Consider the following 18,718-nt stretch of genomic DNA (forward strand, 5'->3'; position numbering starts at 1 on the left):
GTTTACAAGGTAAGTGACAGGCATCCTGTTGTTATGAGTGCAATGTGTGTATGATATGATATGATATGATGTAATGTGTATAGGCGCGTTATAAATGCCATATCATAAGTGTTTCAAGGCGCAACAAGGAAAGGGAGGGGGAACAGAGGGCCGACAGAGACAACAATCCTACTAGGCCAGCAGTCACTAAGATCATGCAAGTGCATGGGATGGGGAAATTGCAGTACATGGGAATAAGAATAAATAACAATAAGTACAAATACGGCCCACTGCTGGCAAGTCCATGGATAAGTGCAGACATCAGGGGGTGGTGGAACTGTTAGGGATACAGAAAACAGTCCCCAAGGGCAGGGGTTGCCAGAAAGGCAGTGCAGGGGTGTGACTGGCAGAGGGAGTTGGCCTGGTCCCGAGATCAGAGGGTGGCCAGGTAACCAGTGCAGAAGCAGATTCAGCCAGGTAGTCAGCAGGGGAGAGGAGGAGAAAAAGCAGAAGCAGAGAGAAAGGTTTTGAGATGCTTCCGGAACCGGAGATGGTTCTCCTGAAGTTTCTGGGAGGCAGGGAGGCTGTTCCAGAGGGAGGCCCCAGCCGAAAAAAGAGATCTACCACCAACTGGTTGCTTGGAGAAGTGACTGACCCTGAGGGAGTTGGAGGCGGATGAGCGAAGAGCTCAAGCAGGAAGATATTTAGGAAGTGAGAGTTGAAGGTATTGAGGACCCAGGGCCCGGAAGGCCTTGTGGCAAATGCAGAGGGTTTTGATCTTAATCATTGCAGCCACTGGGAGCCAGTGCTGACAGTTCAGTCCCGGAGAGAAATGATCGCTGGGCTTGAGGCCAAGGATAAGTCGTGCACTCATGTTCCTGATGCGTTGCACAGGGCGGAGAGTAGAAGCTGGAAGATTTAGAAAGAGGCTGTTGCAATAGTCCACCCTAGCGAGAACCACAGCTGTGGAGACAGTGAGCTTCTGGCAGTTGGGTTAGTGTGGAAAAAATATGTAGCATTGTCAGAAGGAAAGAAGAGAGTTTATGTTTGAATATTACAATGGGTGATATGGGTAAATGAAAACGTTGAAAGCATATACCATTGAAGTGCCACTTGATGGTAGGTGATGGGAGAAAAAAACCACTATGTTTGTTAAGTACGTAATGGACGTTCAGTGGCAGATACCGTGCTCAGAGGCACTTATAACAGAGGTGTAAACATACTGCACAAAAAGTATTCATACCTCTACTTTGTGGTGATGGGTGCCCATGTGCATGAATGTGGATGCAGAATTCTTGCTTACTTTTACTGAACTTTCTACTGGACGTGCTTCCGAATGACATGACACTTGCAGTCTGAATGTGTTATGGTACATATGAAGTGTTGTACAGAACTGACAGTGTTAGATGCTGACGTCTTGGATGTGATTGGTGGATGCATGTGTGACTATTTAACAGTACCCAATGAGGTAGTGCGGAACAAAAAATAGTAGAAGGGAAGAATGGCTGCTCCTGCTTTACTGGGGTGCGGCGCTCGAGGTACTTGGGGAAGTGCACGTGCCACATTCTGCGCTTCTCACCATGCTTGCATATGGAAATGGGACTGCAGGGATTATCCAATCAGGTACTGAGGGTGTAGTTCACAGGAAGGGGCAGTGATACTGGTTTTCATTACTCTGCGTAGTGAGGAGGGCAGACATGGAGAAATGCATTCTGTTGATTTTGGGTGATGCCTTTGTGATAGATCTACACAAGTAGGCCCTGAAAAGACACTTTGATGATGATTTCGGTTTGGAAGGAGTGGACTCATTGTGGTGCGCTGTCCATGTCTGCAGTTTCGTCAATATGTGTGCACTTTGCAGACAAGTGGCCAGTTTCGTTATTGTTGATGTTGTTGTCGTGCACTATGGCGGCATGCATTTGGGTTACGTGGCTTGTTTAGGTTTGTTCCATCGACTGAAGAATTTGCAGAATGCAGTGAAGAGGCTTTTGCCCACTGCCCAGCTGCTTGCCTTATTCATAAGAAGAGCATGGGACAATGCTAATGTATGTTGTTCCCAGGCAGAGGTTGGAAGGTGTCTCATCAACAGAAGCAAGTGTAAATTTTTTGTCCGCTGGTGGGATGTTCTTCTGCAACAATGATATCATTAGTTGTCAAAATGCAGAGTTTTTCCATGCAAATGGCATTTCGTTGTCACCCATTGGTGATGCTGTTTTGTTTGCCCATCTACAGGATGCGTTGAAGAGTTTATTGAAAGAATGTAAGGAGAAGAAAACACAAAATCCTATAAAAACCAAAAAAGGTGTTTCACTAGATGCACCTAAAAAAAAGAAATAAAAAAGGCTCTTTTCGTTTCTTTTTTTTTTTAAACTTCTCTTTATTTCTTTTAATAATACCGAAAGAACAACAAATATCCCCCCGTCCTCCACCCCGCCCCCCAGGGAGCCCATAACCCCTCAACCCCCCTCTTCCCTTCCCTTCCAGCGATTAAACCGATAGGTCCAGAAGTCTCAGTCTGTGAGGGCGCCATTGCTCTCGGAACCCGCCCTTCAAGAAGGCTAATGTTTCTCCCCATTCCGCAGCAAAACGGCTCAGGTTGTCCGCGGCCGCGAATGTAGCCCATTCCAAAGATACAATCTCCCACAGCCTACCCAACAGGTCCTGTTCTGTCGGGGTCGATGAGCTTTTCCACCTTCAGGCAAGGAGAGACATGGCCGCCAGGATGAAGACCAACTTCGCCTTGTGCGGTCCACCCCCAACTCCCCTCCCCGGCTCCCTCCACCTTCCCACCAGAAACTCGTGAGGGTCTTGACCCGAGCCTTTTCCAAATGCTTGGTGCAGTGCGCTGGAGACGCTCTTCCAAAAGGTGCTAATGGCAGGACAATCCCACCAAATATGTGCAACTGTTCCCTCCTCCCCACAACCCCTCCAGCATGCCCCAGACGTTGTCGGGAAAATTGCCCAAAGGCGCGCTTGGGTATAATGCCAACCCATTAGGTACTTGTACCAGGCCTTCTGTAACTGGGTCGCCTTAGCATCCTTCGGGATCGCCTTCCAGAGCCTCTCCCATTCCCCCCGTTCCATCTCCCTTCCCAGGAGCTTCTCCCAACTAGACATGTATGACCACTTTATAGCGGGACCGGCGCTGCCTAAAAGCTTATATAAATTAGATATCAGTCCCCTAGAACCCTCGTTTGACAACAGGAACCGTTCAAACTGAATTAAGCCCCTCGTCGCCGCACTCTTAATTTCCTGGGACAAAACCCAATGCCTAATCTGGTAATATCGAAGCCGCTCACCCTCGCCTACCCCGAACTCCCGCTTGAAGTCCTCAAACGATTTCCAATCCTGACCCTGAAATAGGTCTCTGATGACCCTGCACCCCCCACTTTCCCATTTCCAAAAGGCCCCCGCTCCATCCCGGGAGCAAAGTCGCCATTGTTAAAAATGGGGGGGAAAGGCAACGGGAAGGTGCTGATCCCCAACTTCTCCACCGCCCTGTCCCAGATATCAACTAGACCCTTGGTTATGGCACTTAAATACAAGTGAGCAGGCCTCAGCCTACGGGGAAGCCAGAGTGCCTCGCCCAGGTGGTGGTGCACCACCGCTCTGTCCATCCTGACCCAATGTTTGTTGAATTCCTCAGAAAACCACTCGCGGATCACCCTGAGCTGTGCTGCTTCATAGTAGCGCCTAAAGTCCAGTAGTGCTAAGCCCCCCGCCCCCTTGGAAGCTGTCAGAAGTCTTTTTGCCAAGCGCGGCGTCTTGCCCTCCCAGATGAATTCCTTCGCAGCCTTATCCAGCTCATTGAAAAAGGATGCAGGGATGGGCAGAGGGATCGCCTGAAAGAGATAGAGCAAGCGCGGGAGGGTCACCATCTTTAGTGCCACCCCCCTTCCCAGCCACGATAATTTAAAGGTACCCCACTTCCTAAGGTCCCTTTTAATGGAGGCGAGAGCAGGGGTATAGTTTGCTGCGTACCATCCCGACAGCCGAGGGGTAACCCGAATCCCCAGATACTGAATCCCCCCAGGACTCGACTTATACTGTGAAGATTTCTTCAGAGCCTCCAACTCATCTCCCTGCATCGACAAGTTCAGAATTTCGGACTTATATATGTTCACCCTTAGGCCAGAGACTTCCCCAAAGGCAGACAGCAAAGTTGTGCATCCCTCCAGCGACACAGGTGGGTTCGTCAGAGTAAGGAGAATATCGTCGGCAAAAGCCGCTACCTTATGTTGTGCTTCTCCGAAGGGGATTCCCTGAATATCCTTCGCTTCCCAAATTGCCACGAGCAGGGGCTCAAGATATAAGGCAAACAACAACGGGGACAGGGGGAACCCCTGCTTCGTGCCACGTCTGAGCCTGAAGGGCCGGGACATTGCGCCATTAATAAGCAGCCGCGCAGAGGGGGCCCTATAAATCGCGCAAATCGTATCAATGAACTTATGCCCTAGACCCATTCGCTCCATCACCCGGAACAGAAAGGACCACTCCACCCGGTCGAACGCCTTCTCGGCATCCAAGGCTAAAAGAACCGCCGGAATGGAGGTCTTCTGTACTTTCTCAATCAAGTGGGCGACTCTCCTGGTATTATCGGCCGTTTGGCGACCTCGCACGAATCCAGACTGATGCTGCTGGATCAGCTTAGGTAGATGTGCTTCTAGACGCTTAGCCAGAATTTTGGTGTAGATCTTTGTGTCTGAGTTTATTAAAGCTATAGGCCTATACGAAGTACAGTCCTCTGGATCTCTGCCCGCCTTATGTAATAGAGTAATTTTAGTCTCCTCCATGAAGGGGGAGATACCGCCCGCGGGGCCAAAAGAGTTGAAGAGTTGGGTTAGGTGTGGAACCAGTACGGCAGAATAAGACTTATAAAAAGAAACCAGGAAGCCGTCAGAACCCGGGGCTTTGTTGGAAGGAAGGGTAGCAATGACAGCCCGAACCTCATCCATGATTGGCTTTCCCAGGTCTTCTCCTATTTCCCTGGGCAGGCGCGGCAGGAGCAGGCCATCCAAGAACTCCTCTTGCGACTGAGCGACGGGGCTCTGAGATGCGTACAGAGTTTCATAGAACCCGGTTAGACGTTCCCTGATTTCCTCCGACCCGGTAATCCTCTCCCCTCCTTCCCCCCTCATCGTATTTCAGTCTGTACGAATCTCAGAGCCCCGTCCCTGACGCCCCTCAACAGGTGTGCCAGCAGCGAGTCCACCTTGTTGGCCTTAGCATACAGCTTTTGTCTAACCCTCAATAATGCACCCTGCACTTTCTTAGTCCGAAGGAGTTTCAATTGCCCCTCAGCTAACCTGTATTCCATGTGCACCTTCCTAGAAGGGTCCCCTTTGAGTTTGACTCTCGCGGCCTCTACCTGGGCCTCCAACCGGACTTCTAATGTCCATAGCTGTCTGGTCCTCTCTGCCTTGAGGGCGATAAAGTCCCCCCTCATCGTGGCCTTAAATGCATCCCATCTCGTACTGAGGCTTGTATCCGTCTCATTGTTTCTGACAAAGAAGGCTTTAAAGTTATTGCCTATCTCCTTCCTAATCACCGTATCTCGCAGGAGGTCCCCAGGGAAGTGCCAACTCCAAACCCCCGGCTTTCGTTTTCCCAATCACATCTTCATTTGCACCGCCTTGTGGTTGGCGATTCCCATGGGGCCGGTCTCAAACCCCTCAACCCCTCCCAATAAACTGGCCGGCACCCATATATAATGTTCTGATCTTGATGGTCGTGCAGATTATTGTACCTCCGTCCCCAAGTACCGCACAGACAGAAAGGATACACTGTCTGTGCAATCTTTGAGGCCACAGGTGTGTTGAGCTGTCAATCAGGTAGCAGGAACGCCGGAAGGACCCCTGACCGCTGCAAGGCAATGGTTAATGGTTAAACAGGAGCAGTGCAATTGGTACGGGTAACAGGTAACAATTAGTATTAACAAGGCTTACCCAGGAGTGTTGTAAGTGGGATCCTAAATGTGGTGAGAGCTACAGATTGCTGATGATAGTGAAAGAGGCGTTCTGCGCGGCTCGTAGGTGAGTCACACCTGGGTCTGATGTAGATGGACCAGTAAGGCAAGAAGTTCAAAACCAAGTTCCAAGATTCTAGGTTCAGAGAGGATAATCCAAAGCAGTCCAAGAGAGAGTTCCAAGATCAAGGAGCCAGGGAAACAAGGCGGAATCCAAGAGACAGAAATCCGAGGGGCAGGCAAGACAAATCCGAAGAACAGTCCGAGGTCGCAAAGTCCGTGATCATAAACAGGTAAATCAGAGCGCTAAACAATCCTCAAGAGATCAGCTGTGAAGCGCTGTACCCACGTTGCCAAGATGCTTTTAAACTGATTAAGTAGTCACGTGATGTGTCCCATGGACGTGTGAGACGTGACGTGATCATGTGGTCACGGGACGCCCGATGTTCATGGTTGCCGTGGGAGTCTACATGGGCGTTACCAGCCGTGAGTGCGCCTCCATGGCAACTGCCAGTGAAACAAAGGACGGTAGACGCCGGGGCTACAGGCTGGTGTCCTCCTATGCCAGGCAAACTGCTGGGTCTTTCTATGTGCCAGGACTGCTCTCGTGGTTAGGTGTGGTGTGGGGTGTGTGATCGTGTGATTCTTAATGGGGCGAGCAACGGGAGACGTGACATATAATCAATCCAGGATTGAGTTCGGTGCACATCCGAGAGATAAGTAAAACCCTCTTCCTCTCCTCTGAATATCCGCCACACGTCCCTCAACCCTGCCTCCATGCATCGCTCCTTCAGCCACTGGGAGGCTATCACCCCCCCACCACCGTGTTGCGTCCGGTCTAACCTCTTATCCCAGGCCAAGTTGAAATCCCCCATTAAAATGACTTGCCCTCTTGCGAACTCCCCCAGCGTGGACAGCGTCTCCCTCAGAAAGTTGTCTTGCCCTGCATTTGGGCCGTAAACCGACGCAATCGTATAAGTGGCGCCCAAGCATTCCCCCCTCACCATGACATACCTCCCATTTTTATCCCTCTGGGAATCCTGGGTTCTAAAATCTAAGCCACTCCTGAAAGCCACCGCCACCCCTCCCCTCTTCGAAGGGCCCGATGCAAATAACACCTGCAAGCAACCCTTCAAGCGCAGCCGGCATTGATCTGCGCGCAACAAGTGGGTTTCTTGTAATGCCAGGACATCTGGGGCATGCGTTCGGGTAAAGTTTTCGAGTTTCGCCCTTTTGAGAGGGGAGTTAAGTCCTCTCACATTAAGAGTCAGCCACTTGAAACCGAGATATGGAGAAAAACCAGCCCTAGGAAAACCTCATCCCAACTATCCTCCCGGCCCCCCTGCAACCTCCCAGACCACCCGCCCCACCCCAAATAACATATGGGCCCCCACTCCCTCTCACAGCTTTATGTACCACCACCTCCTACAGAAAAAGAGTAACGTTGGCCCGACAAGGATCACTCTTCCTCCCCCGAGTTATGTCCCCTTTCCCCCGGGGATCCTCGCATATATGCCCCCCCACTGGGCCCCGCTGCGCCCTCCTCCTCCTACCCCGTTCCCCCATGGAGGACCATTCCCAAGGCCTGCTCTCCTCCCTCGACTCCCCGTGGGGGACCGAAGCCCCCACACATCCACCCGCCACTAATTCTGCTTCAAGGCCAACAATGCTGGCAGCTTCCTGAACCGAGGTCACCCTTTTCTGAAACCCGTCCCAATCGAAAACCAGGCCAAATGGAAAGGACCATCTGTATTTTATACCCTTTTTGGTCAATTCTTTTAGAATAGGACTCATGGCCCTCCTTTTCGTAAGGGTGTTCGCGGCCAGATCCTGGAACGATGAAATCTCCCGCCCTTTGTAAAGTATGGGCTTGTTTTGCCTGGCCGCCCGCAACACCGCCTCCTTCTGACCATACCTGGCGAAGGCAACCACCACTTCCCAGGGTCTAGCGTTGGGACCCAATTGAGCTCGACCAACTCTGTGGGCCCTGTCCAATGATATTGAGCTTGAGTCCCCTTCCCCCAAGAGTTCCGCAAAGATGTGTTGACATTCCTCCTTCAAGAGCTTGTCCGAAATCGACTCAGGGAGGTCCTTAATCCGAATGTTGCTCCTCCGGAACCTGTTTTCCAAGTCCTCCAGCATCGTCTCCATATTCCTAGTGGCAATGTCCAAGCGGTCTATAGCCTCACTGTTGTCAGTAGTGTCCTCACTGTGTCCTGGAGGCCCCTTTCTAATAGGTCAGTTCTTTACCCCAATTGCGCAACTTCGTGCCGGATGTCGCCCAGCGCAGTGTTAAGGTCTGTTTGCAAGAGCTGAAATTGTTCCTGGAAGGTATGCGCTAGGGACTCCCTCAGGACTTGTAACTCCCCCCTGAAGTCCTGTCTGGTCATCCGCTCTCTGTCCTTCTCCGCTGCTCTCACATTCTCCTTAGGTGGGCCATAAGATGATTTGCTCCCCATTCTGGGCCAAAGTAATGACAGAGAGCCCTGGGGCACCCTGGGAGAGGACCCGGGCGACCTGATTTCTGCTTGGGTCTCGAAGGCATCAGTGAGGGGCCCGGGAGTGGCCCCTAGCGCGTCCGGGAGGTAAGGCCGCCGTTCCAGCCACCACCAGTGGGTACCTGAGGGCCCCCAACCTTGCCATGGTGGGCACTCACACAGTGGGGGCAGTCTCGGAGATTCGGGGGCCACACAGGGGCAAGTACCACCACACTCTCAGGTCGTAAAGCGGGGCCACACCGCAAGGGAAAACCAAAGCTCCAACCCCCCCGCGGGCGGACCCCTTTGTGGGCTGCAATCCAAGGGTGGCAATCTCAGCGCCCGCTCCCCTGCTGTACCGGGACCGGGCCCTGTCTGGCCCCACCCGAGAAGAAGACCCAAGACGCGGCACCTACCGCCCCAGGCACTTCACACTCGCTTCGGCCCGACCTCCTCTGCACTCCTGAGGTCGGGCTAAACTCTGCTGCACTGTACACGGTCTGCAGTTTGTGAGTGCCGAGGGGAGGCTAGACGCTCACCCGCCTCACCCTGAGGACAGGCTCCAGCAAGGGGACCACTTCACCCTGCACCCCGGCGCGAACCCGCTGAGTCTGCCAGCCCGAGGCAGCCGCCTGTGCCACTCCTACGGCGTCGAAGCCTCAGACCGCCCCGGCGCCCGCCGAAACTGCTCCAGGTGGACGCCCGCCCGGCAGGACATGAGGCACGTCGGGAGGTCTGGGGGGGCCCACTCCTCCGCGGGCGCCCTCCCCAGCCCCCGCAAGCGATGTGTTCCCGCGTCGGGAGAGGCCCGGCTCCTCATGCGGAACCGGCTGGCCCGTCCCCGCACCTGACTCTGTGCCTTCAGAAAGGGTGGAACGCCGGGGGCTCAAGTCTTGCCTCCAGGTCTCCGCCAGCAACCCCGATACAGCACCAGAGCCCGCACGCCAGGGGAGTGGTGGATTTCCAGCTAAACCGGGCCCGGGGTCTCAGAGCAGCCGTCGGCACGTCAGTCGTTGCCGGCGGCCATCTTGGAATCAAAAAAGGCTCTTTTCAGAGCCACCGCTAAAGACGAAAATCCCCTACCCTGGTTGCAATTTATTCCCCTACTCCCGCACACAGCCCGAAAGCCACATCCAGGGATTTTCAGGATGGCGGACATGGAAATGGGACTGTGGAGGCTAAGAGATTTCGCAATATTGATTCTGGGTATTGTGTGTACGCATAGGACTGTTGTACAGAACTGATAGTGTTACATGTAGAGCTCTTCAGTGTGATTGGTGGGTGAGTGTGTGACTATTTAACAGTACCCAATGAGGGTGTGCTGGAAAGAAGATAGTGGAAAGGGAAGAAGGAATGATTCTGCTTTATTGGGGCATGGTCCTCGCCGTACTTGGGAAAGTGCACTTGCCACATACTACTGTTTTCAGCATGCTGCCTATGGGAATCGGACAGTGGGGACTATCGGTACTGAGGTTGTGGTTCACAGGAAGGGCCTTTAATACTTTTCTCCATTACTGTGTGTAGTGAGCTAGGCTGACATGGTTGCCATTACTTGCAAAGGTAATGTAGCACAGCAGATGTGGTCCGACATCAGTTACAGTTCAAAGCAATGTGGCCCGCTACTCTGTTCTGAAAAGCTACAAACAGATTGCGGAGCAGCTCTGGGGTGTGGTATTTTGTAGGGCTGCTGTGGAGAACTTGCACCTGGAAAACACAGCCTACATCATTCAATCAAATACATATATGTGCAATGGCACATTGTGGGGTGTTTGTAAGCGTGTACTTTTCCGCTGTCTGAGGGTCCAAATCATGTCTGCGAATTAAGGGCCCATCCACAGCATGGGTACGGTCGCATGGTGACGTCGCAAATGTTCTCGATTGGGATGGCTGTCAGCAGGACGCGTTTTTGGCAGAATACTTTGTGCGCATGTGAATAGGTGTCCTATGCACACCGTTGGCATGTCTGGACTGATTAATAGTGTGACACACGTGCACCGACCATTTTGGGACATGCTGGGTGTTTATAGGGTATAGCAGGTAGGATGTTTATGTGCACAGCTACCTGTGGGACGTGGGTGGGTGGCTCAAACTCATTAAAGTTCATCACAAGTTTGTTCTCATATGCTGCACAGGGGCGGTGTCACCAGGAGACAGAGGAAGAGATACGCATGCGTGCACTTGTGCAACGGAGAAACGTCCGCTCCCACAAACTAATTATAGGTGGTTCATAAGATGCAGACATGCGGGTCGTACTGGCATCGTTTGGATGCCGCCATCGTGATTGTGGATAGGCTGGGCAGGTGCAGTGTCTGTAGGATACCTCCCTTTTGCTTAATTGTGGTAATTCCTACCAGTAATGTGCGCCTCTGAGTCATAACGGCATTTTTAAAAAAAAGATAAACCACATATACACTCAGTAACAATTTAAATATCAATGTTTACTTCCACACATTCATACATACCATTAGGAAAGGGAAGGGGTAGCAGAAGTGGATACCTATTTTGGGGATTTGGGGATTTGCACAAATTGGTCATGAGGGGAGGAAGGGATTGAGGTATCATTGTAACATCTCCGATCACACAGAGTTTGAGGGGATGGCGGGCTGTGAAATGGGAAGGGGTACACGTGCAGGTCTGGCAGTGCTATTTTATTTTGTCCATAATATATCCTTGTACGTAATCATTTAAGGCGGCAAAATTGTTCACCAATTCTTACATTTTGGCTTCCAGGCTGTCCAGTTTGCTATTTACAGAGTTTCTTTCCTTTCCTGTGCCTGTATTCTGTTGTGGAAGGGGTGCCATTTGTGCTGCCTTGCTTTCCTTTCCAATATGTTCTCTTAAAGAAAACAAAATCTGTTAGGTGTACATGAAGCAATAGATATTAAATATTTCATGTTTCAGACTGCGGTGCTTACCAGTGGGATTACTATCGTAAGTCATTGCGTCATGTGGGACATTTTCTTCCAGCCACTCTAAGGTGCTTGTCAATGCCGTGTAAGAAAAGAAACGGTATGCTTCTCTACTATTGTATACTGCACCACCTGTGCAGTTATCAGACAACCTAGTGTGCTTGCTACATTGTAGTGACGTTCTGGTCTTAGTACTTTCCAGTCCTTACTCTGGACGTTCATTCTTTGTTCCCATGTAAAGTAGCAGTGCAGTAACATTGTTGAAGGTACACGTAACTTCTCTTGTTGGTGCATTCCTTTATGGTGTGCTCCCTATGCCTTTGTGCTGTTTGTGTCATAAGTACACAGTTTGCAGACCTGCTCTATTTTCCCTTGCAATTCATGTACATGGTGCTGTTTGTATATGTTCCTTGTGTTTGCTGAATGGTACCACTATGTAAGAGAGCCCCTGCCTTTCTGAGCAGGTTGGATGCCACCCGATGTCCACAACCAGATACATAGGCCACGACTGCTGTGCGCATTAACATGGTGCCAGCAGGTTCAGTATGTTGTGCAGTACATCTTTACAAACTCAGGGTATCCTGGTTAAAACCTATGAAATTCAGTGAAAAAACATTGTTAAAGCGACATTATGGTTAAGTTGCACTATTAAAAACCTATCACCTTTACTGAAAAAACTATGGTAAAGGAATGTTATGGTTAAAGTGCCCTACTGTGATGTCATCAATGACAGTTGTGTTGTCATCTTTCATGTCATGGGTGTTAGTCTTAGCAGTGCAATGTGGTGGCGCAAGTTATTGTTGCTTAGCTTACCATAACTGGCAAATTTCTCTGTTTTTTTTGTGGTTTTACTTGTAAACATAATATGGATAGGTTGTTTTTAGTGCAAAGTAAGTATAATGTTCCTTTCAAGTACTTGTTGCACTGAATTTGATAGGTTTTTCTTAGGGCAACTGAACTGTAACGTCCCTTTAACAATGTTTTTTGTAAGTGATATATATATATATATGTATATATATATATACACATTTCTATTCACCGAGCATATACTTTATCCATTTTTCTCAATAGTACATACATTACATGGACACGGTAGTGGCCATATAGTTATGTTTAAGTTGGTGTTTCCATAGGAAGAGCACTTTTTGGGCGGCTTATAACTCTGCTCCTCCTGGACGAATCCTCACCAAACTTTGCAAAAAAAGTATATGGGCCATTCTGAATTTTTTTTGTAAAGTTTGGTGAGAATTCGTCCAGGGGGAGCGGAGTTATAGGGCGGTCCCAAAACGTCTTTTTTTTCCCATAGACTGAATGGGGAAAAACTTTGCGCACAGCTACAGGTGAAACCGCTGGACGGATTTTGACGAAATCTGCAACAGGTACAGGGGCTTGGTCCAGAAAGCGTGCTTTTGTAAATTTTGTCACCATACGTGCAGTACGTTTATTTATCATTATGAAAAAGTAGGTCTGAAATAATTAGTGATATCTATGTTCGCTCCGCGGTCACACTTCTCTGTTCGGTCGACGAACAAGAAACCGATTGGCTAAGGGGCTGCCGTCATGACAGCATACACGCTATGTCTCTGCCCATTGGCTGCTGCGAGACGTGTTCTGCGTTAGATGGTTTGGATGCGCCCGACATCTTGGATCCGCGGAAAGCGGAGCAACAACCAGCGTGCACATGCTTTTTTCATTACCCTATTTTGCTGTGTCACAGAGCATTGGGAAAGGTTCACACATTAAGAAATGGGTGATCTATGCATTTGTTCTTCGGCCGTCATGATGTAATTTCTATGGACACCATGTACGTACAGTAAATGTGGGGGGTAATAACGATAGCACTTCAGTCCATGTAGTGGGCAGGAAATTTGTAACTCTTGAAAGCACACGGGTATAGGTAGACAACATTGAAATTGACAACATGCCGTGAACGCATTATTTTTCCCAATGGCTATTATTATATTCATTAGTACGCCGCCATGGGTGGCACATGCTATAGTGGTTGTGGCCAGGGGCTACAGTCTTAACATATGGGTGATTAATGCACTTCTTCTGGGGGTCGGTCGTCATGATGTAATGTGTATGGACATCTTGTACGCACAGTACACTTATACCTACTTAATGACATATGTTCTATGACCTCCTTGTATGCACAGAAAAGGAGGGGTCCAATAAGGCCAGTATTTGAGCCTGTGCACTGCATGGGGGAGTTATTACATTTGTAAGGACACGTATGGTGTTAGGGAACATTGAAATTGCCAACATGCTGTGAATACATTACTGTTTCCAATGGCTATTATTATATTCATTAGTATGCTGCCATGGTTGGCACATGCTACGGTGGTTGTGGCCAGGGCCTAGAGTCTTGGATGCATGGCCGTCGGCTGAAGACCGAAGGCCTTACTTCCGAGACCCGTAGGCCCTGTCCACAACAACCGCCTCATGTGGCATCCATACATACACCCCTTGTGTTGCATTTTCATTGCCAAGTTGTGGGGAGTGCGAAGGCCATGCAACCAAAAACAAAGTGGTAAGTACTAGACTTGGAAGACACTGCACACCCATCCTATGTAAGATCTACAGACATACACCTAGGAGGGAAGCCTCTGGGCAGAGGTACTGAAGGATAACACACCTATAGAATAACCCCCACTACCACACATCACCGAGATGGTTGTGGGGAGACCTTGCAGTCTTGGGTGCATGGCTAAAGCCCATGCATGCAAGACTGAAGTCATAAGCAGTGGAGTTACAAGTTAATATGGGTGTGGTGGATTATGGTTGTTGTGTTGATGTCCTAGTTTCTTCACTTCATGGCTGCAGACAATGGTCCAAAAAGTAAATTTTTAAGCAGCTAATTTACAAGGACCATGTTTTACATATGCAGCGATGGTTGTGGATAGGAACTCTACTCCTTGAAACTTGGTTGTAAGGCATAGGTGGTAGGTTACTCACTGCAGATGAAAGGCCAGCCTACAGGCACTGCAGCATATTACTACCATAGATTAGACAAGTAGATTCCCATGTGTAGAAAATGCCTGCCAATATACTTACTCCTTACTTTGTTCAGAATCCATAAACTTTTTTTAAATTGGTTATCGTGCAAGTATCACTTTTTCCATTTCTGTGATGAAGAAAAAGTTGTGTTAATGTTTGCAGTTTTTCCACATTTACCACATTGCATAATAGACAGTTAACTTTTTTTTTTTAGACCCTTATATTTCGTTTACAAACCAGTGTACTGTGCATTGCGCTCAGTTTCTGTGTTTGCTTTTCTAATACTTGGGTCTGGGAAAAAAAATCCTTGTTGTATTAAAAAAAATCAATGTTATGTTTGTTGCCATCCTGCCCATTTTTAACAATAGTTAGGTACCTGTAGGCGTATTCTAACTGTGCATTTGTTCCTACAGATTTTTGATACTCATTCATTTGTGTTGTTGTTACATCCTGTTTCCTTCATCTTTCCAATTAATGTTTTCTTTGTTGCCTTCCTGCCGATTTTTAACAACACTTAGGTACCTATAGGCATATTCTACCTGTGCATTTGTTTCCAACAATCTGTGATAATCATTTATTTGTTTCATTCTTCCATCCTGTTGGGTAGATACCTGTAGGCATATTCCAACTGTGCATTTGTTTCTACAGATTTGTGATACTCATTCATTTGTGTCGTTGAGATATGCTATTTCCTTTATCTTTCCCCTTAATGTTTTCTTTGTTGCCTTCCTGCCGATTTTTAACAACAGTTAGATACGTATAGGCGTATTCTGCCTGTGCATTTGTTTCCAACGATCTGTGATAATCATTTAATTGTGTCATTCTTCCATCCTGTTGGGTAGTTAGATACCTGTGGGTGTATTATAACTGTTTGTAGTCTTTCACATACTTTGTTGACAATGTTGAAGTACACATTATTTCGTAAATTTTGGCTAATGGTGCTATCATTACATTCAAACCATCCAGAATTCTTTTTAATGTATGCAGTGTAGTGACCCGCATAGGTTGCAGCTCCTGCATGGTAGATTATTCCTACTGTTTTAAAGGTTTTCTTTCCAAGTGACACTTGACCGTGTGTAAATCCAGTCAGTTTGCAATTGTTTTTGGTGCCATCTGCATTATAACGTAGAAGCATAAGCATTATGTAGGCACTATGTGATTGTATCAGTAAGGTCTGAATTGCAAATACTACATAATCTGCCATGGTTTGCATTTTGTACAAGTTGTTGAAAGGAATGCTCTCACAATTTGGTATGGAAATATACACAAATCGCTCATTTGGGATTTCTTCCTGGATCACTTTGTTACAGAGAGTGCAGGTATTTTTCCACATGTACGAAATTTGGAAGATTTCATTTACAGGTATGCTTTTGTTTTCCAATACTAATAGTATGTACATTAGAAATTCTTGTGGATCTTCTTGTGAGTTCATAGTGAATCTCACCATTGCAGCACAGTCATCCAATTGTTGGCTTACTCCATTAACACTGTATGTGTTGTCAGGATTGCTTGTTGCATTTCTATGCAGCACTAACATTTGCAAACACAATTGGTCTGTGCTGTGCAGGTAAATATTGTTAACAATTGGTGGCAATTGAAATAGAATATTCATTGCTACATTTGCATAGCAACTTACCCCACTTTCATTTGTAAATTTGAATGGCCCAGCAAGTTCTGTATCTGAGTGCATTTTTCGGTTTTTCTGTTGCTTCTTTGCCGACTTGCCTGGTTTACATTCCCTAATAGGTTCTTCTATGTTTGCGTCAATTGATGAAACTTTAGCTTCTTTTCTTTTTTTTGTGGAATTTCCTGTTTCATTCTGTTGCATTTCTGTTTCATTTACTTTTCTTTTACCACGTTTCACTTTATTTGGAACAGGGTACTGTTTCAGATGAAGGGTGTACAGTGAACGCAATCTATTATATTCTAGAATGCAAGGAATATCAGCTTTGACTTTACTTGAATCAAAGTTTATTAGCAATAAACCGTCAAGTGTACGTAAGCGTGATAATGCTACGTAACTCATGCCTTCCTTAAACACTGTCTTTCCTATATCTATCAATGGTTTCTCTAGGGTAAGACCTTGGGATTTATGAATGGTAACTGCATATGCAAGAGTTAGAGAAAATTGCTCTCTACGTACATACATGTCTTTGAAGAGAAGAAATCGAGCCATTGAGCGCCCTACCCCTTTCACTTCTGAAACTTTATCAAAGCGAATATTTACAAACTGAATGCTGCTATCACGTGGGTATGATTGAAAGCCAACAACTGTGCCCAGTGCTCCATTAATAGCCCTTGCTCTACGTCAAGGTTATGTTTAAGCATTACTCTACAATTTAATGATGATTTCAATACTTTTTCCAACCCAGCTGTGTTGGAGATTACATTTTCTAAACTATTTACTCTTGTTGTGGCTTGCTCACACATGGGTACTGTCAAACCATGTACGTCTAGTTTGTCTGTGTCGCTAATTTCTATTATTGCTTACATTTCTTTCTTTAGCATTGTTTCATTGAATTTGAAACAGCTTGCAAGAGTTGGCATTAAGGCCATACAATTGACATTTTTGTGTGCTATTTGTTCTATAACACCAGTTGCACATGCATTATCGCCATAAAGTGCATGTATATGCCGGATTTTCAATACAACTTGTGCTTCTTGCGATAATACACCAACTCTAATCCTTTTCAAGATGTTGGCATAAGTGAGATCTGCAGATTGCCGCATGTTCTCAGTTAATTCTCTGTCTTGGAAATGTTGCCAAAGGTTAACATTACCTATGCTACCAACAGTTTTCTGGCAGAGTTTGTGGCCTAAGGTTTTAAAAATCGGTTCACCTTTTACTGGTGTCAATTGTAGAAGATCTTCGAAAACGATAATGTGTTTCCCTGCAAAGAGTTCTTCGTTATTACTTTTAAGTATTTCTTGCAATCTGAGATGAATCAAAGCCAACATTAGATTGGAGACCATGCTCACTTCATCTATTAGTAGCATTTTCATTTGTTTCTATACTCTACGTAATTCCATTGCAGCTTCTGCAGAAAGTTTGTAGTAGTCTAATTTATTTTGATGCTCTACTGGAAGCAGTAGTAATTGGTGTAAAGTCACACTGCCTATGTTGTAGGCAGCTAAACCTGTGGGGGCCGTTATAACAGCTGACAGTTTGTTGTTTGTCAATTGTTGAAGAAACTTGCTGATGATTTTGATTAAGAATGTTTTCCCTGATCCAGCTTCACCACTGACGTACAGCAGTATAGGTTTGTAATTTTGGCAGGTACATTCTTTATTTTCGTGCTGTACACCATGCACAATTTGTTTTGTACCCTCTTCAAAAATGGTGCGCTGATCGTTGTTAAGTTTTGCTTGTTGTACAGTTGTCTTCTGTATCTTCTTGATACTGATACATGGTGTTTTCTACTTCTGCCATAGCAACTTCAGCCTCATTTGCTATTAGTGGTTGTCCTAATGGTTCTTGACTTCCTGTTACAGAAGGTTGACTACTGTCGGAAAAGTCTTTATCTAGTTGGACCTGAATTTCTTCTTCCTGTTGTTGCTCATTGTGTAACATTGTTTTGTACTGCGTAAAGTTAACATCGGTGATAGTGCTTTCATTTGCTTTGAAAGCATCTTCACAGCACTCATAATTATCTAGTATGTCTTCCTCTTTTCGCCATGGTTTGAAACGTTGTAACAGAGACATGTAATATATTCTTTTTGTTGAGGAGTTTTTAATGACAGTTTCACATGATTAATTAAGCTTCGTTTGTTAAGTTTCACTAAGCTCCCTTCACAATCGGTCACTCTATATCTACGTTTGCTTTCATTGGGTTTTACATTATTTTTGTATGCAAAGTTTTGAGCTATGTGGTATAGACACATGCTTTCCAGAGTGGTACTCCTGTTCGGAAAGTATGTGTCCAGTAGATTGTTTTTTAGAAGGTTTTGGCTGTTGGGATAATTTCTGGCAATTGTTTCTATGTCCTCATATGATTTTAGCACATTTTTTCTAGATTTTGCAGGACCAAGACTGAGCCATACCATGTTGTCTGATTTTCCATACAAAGTAGTGCTGGTTAAACGATCTGCTGCTTCATAGGCCCCACATTCTCTGAGAGAGCATTTTTATGCCTAGGCTGTACAATTTCTGTGATAATGTTTTGTCTGATGCTAGGTCATTCCAGAGGTCTTGAAGCTCTGTTTTTTCTGCTTTTGTTAAGTAGGCTGTAACATATCGTGCAACAGCAGTTGAATTGTCTGCAATGTACTGCACATCTATGTTTGCATTCCATAATAGCGCAATGATTGCATTGTAATCATTGATATATTTGGATTCTTCCCTTCTTTTTATGTAATACGTGTTTTTAGGTGATTTACCTTTAACACTATGT

This window comes from Ambystoma mexicanum, chromosome 3p (assembly GCF_040938575.1).
Source record: "Ambystoma mexicanum isolate Mex_15411 chromosome 3p, UKY_AmexF1_1, whole genome shotgun sequence".
Taxonomy (NCBI): Eukaryota; Metazoa; Chordata; class Amphibia; order Caudata; family Ambystomatidae; genus Ambystoma; species Ambystoma mexicanum.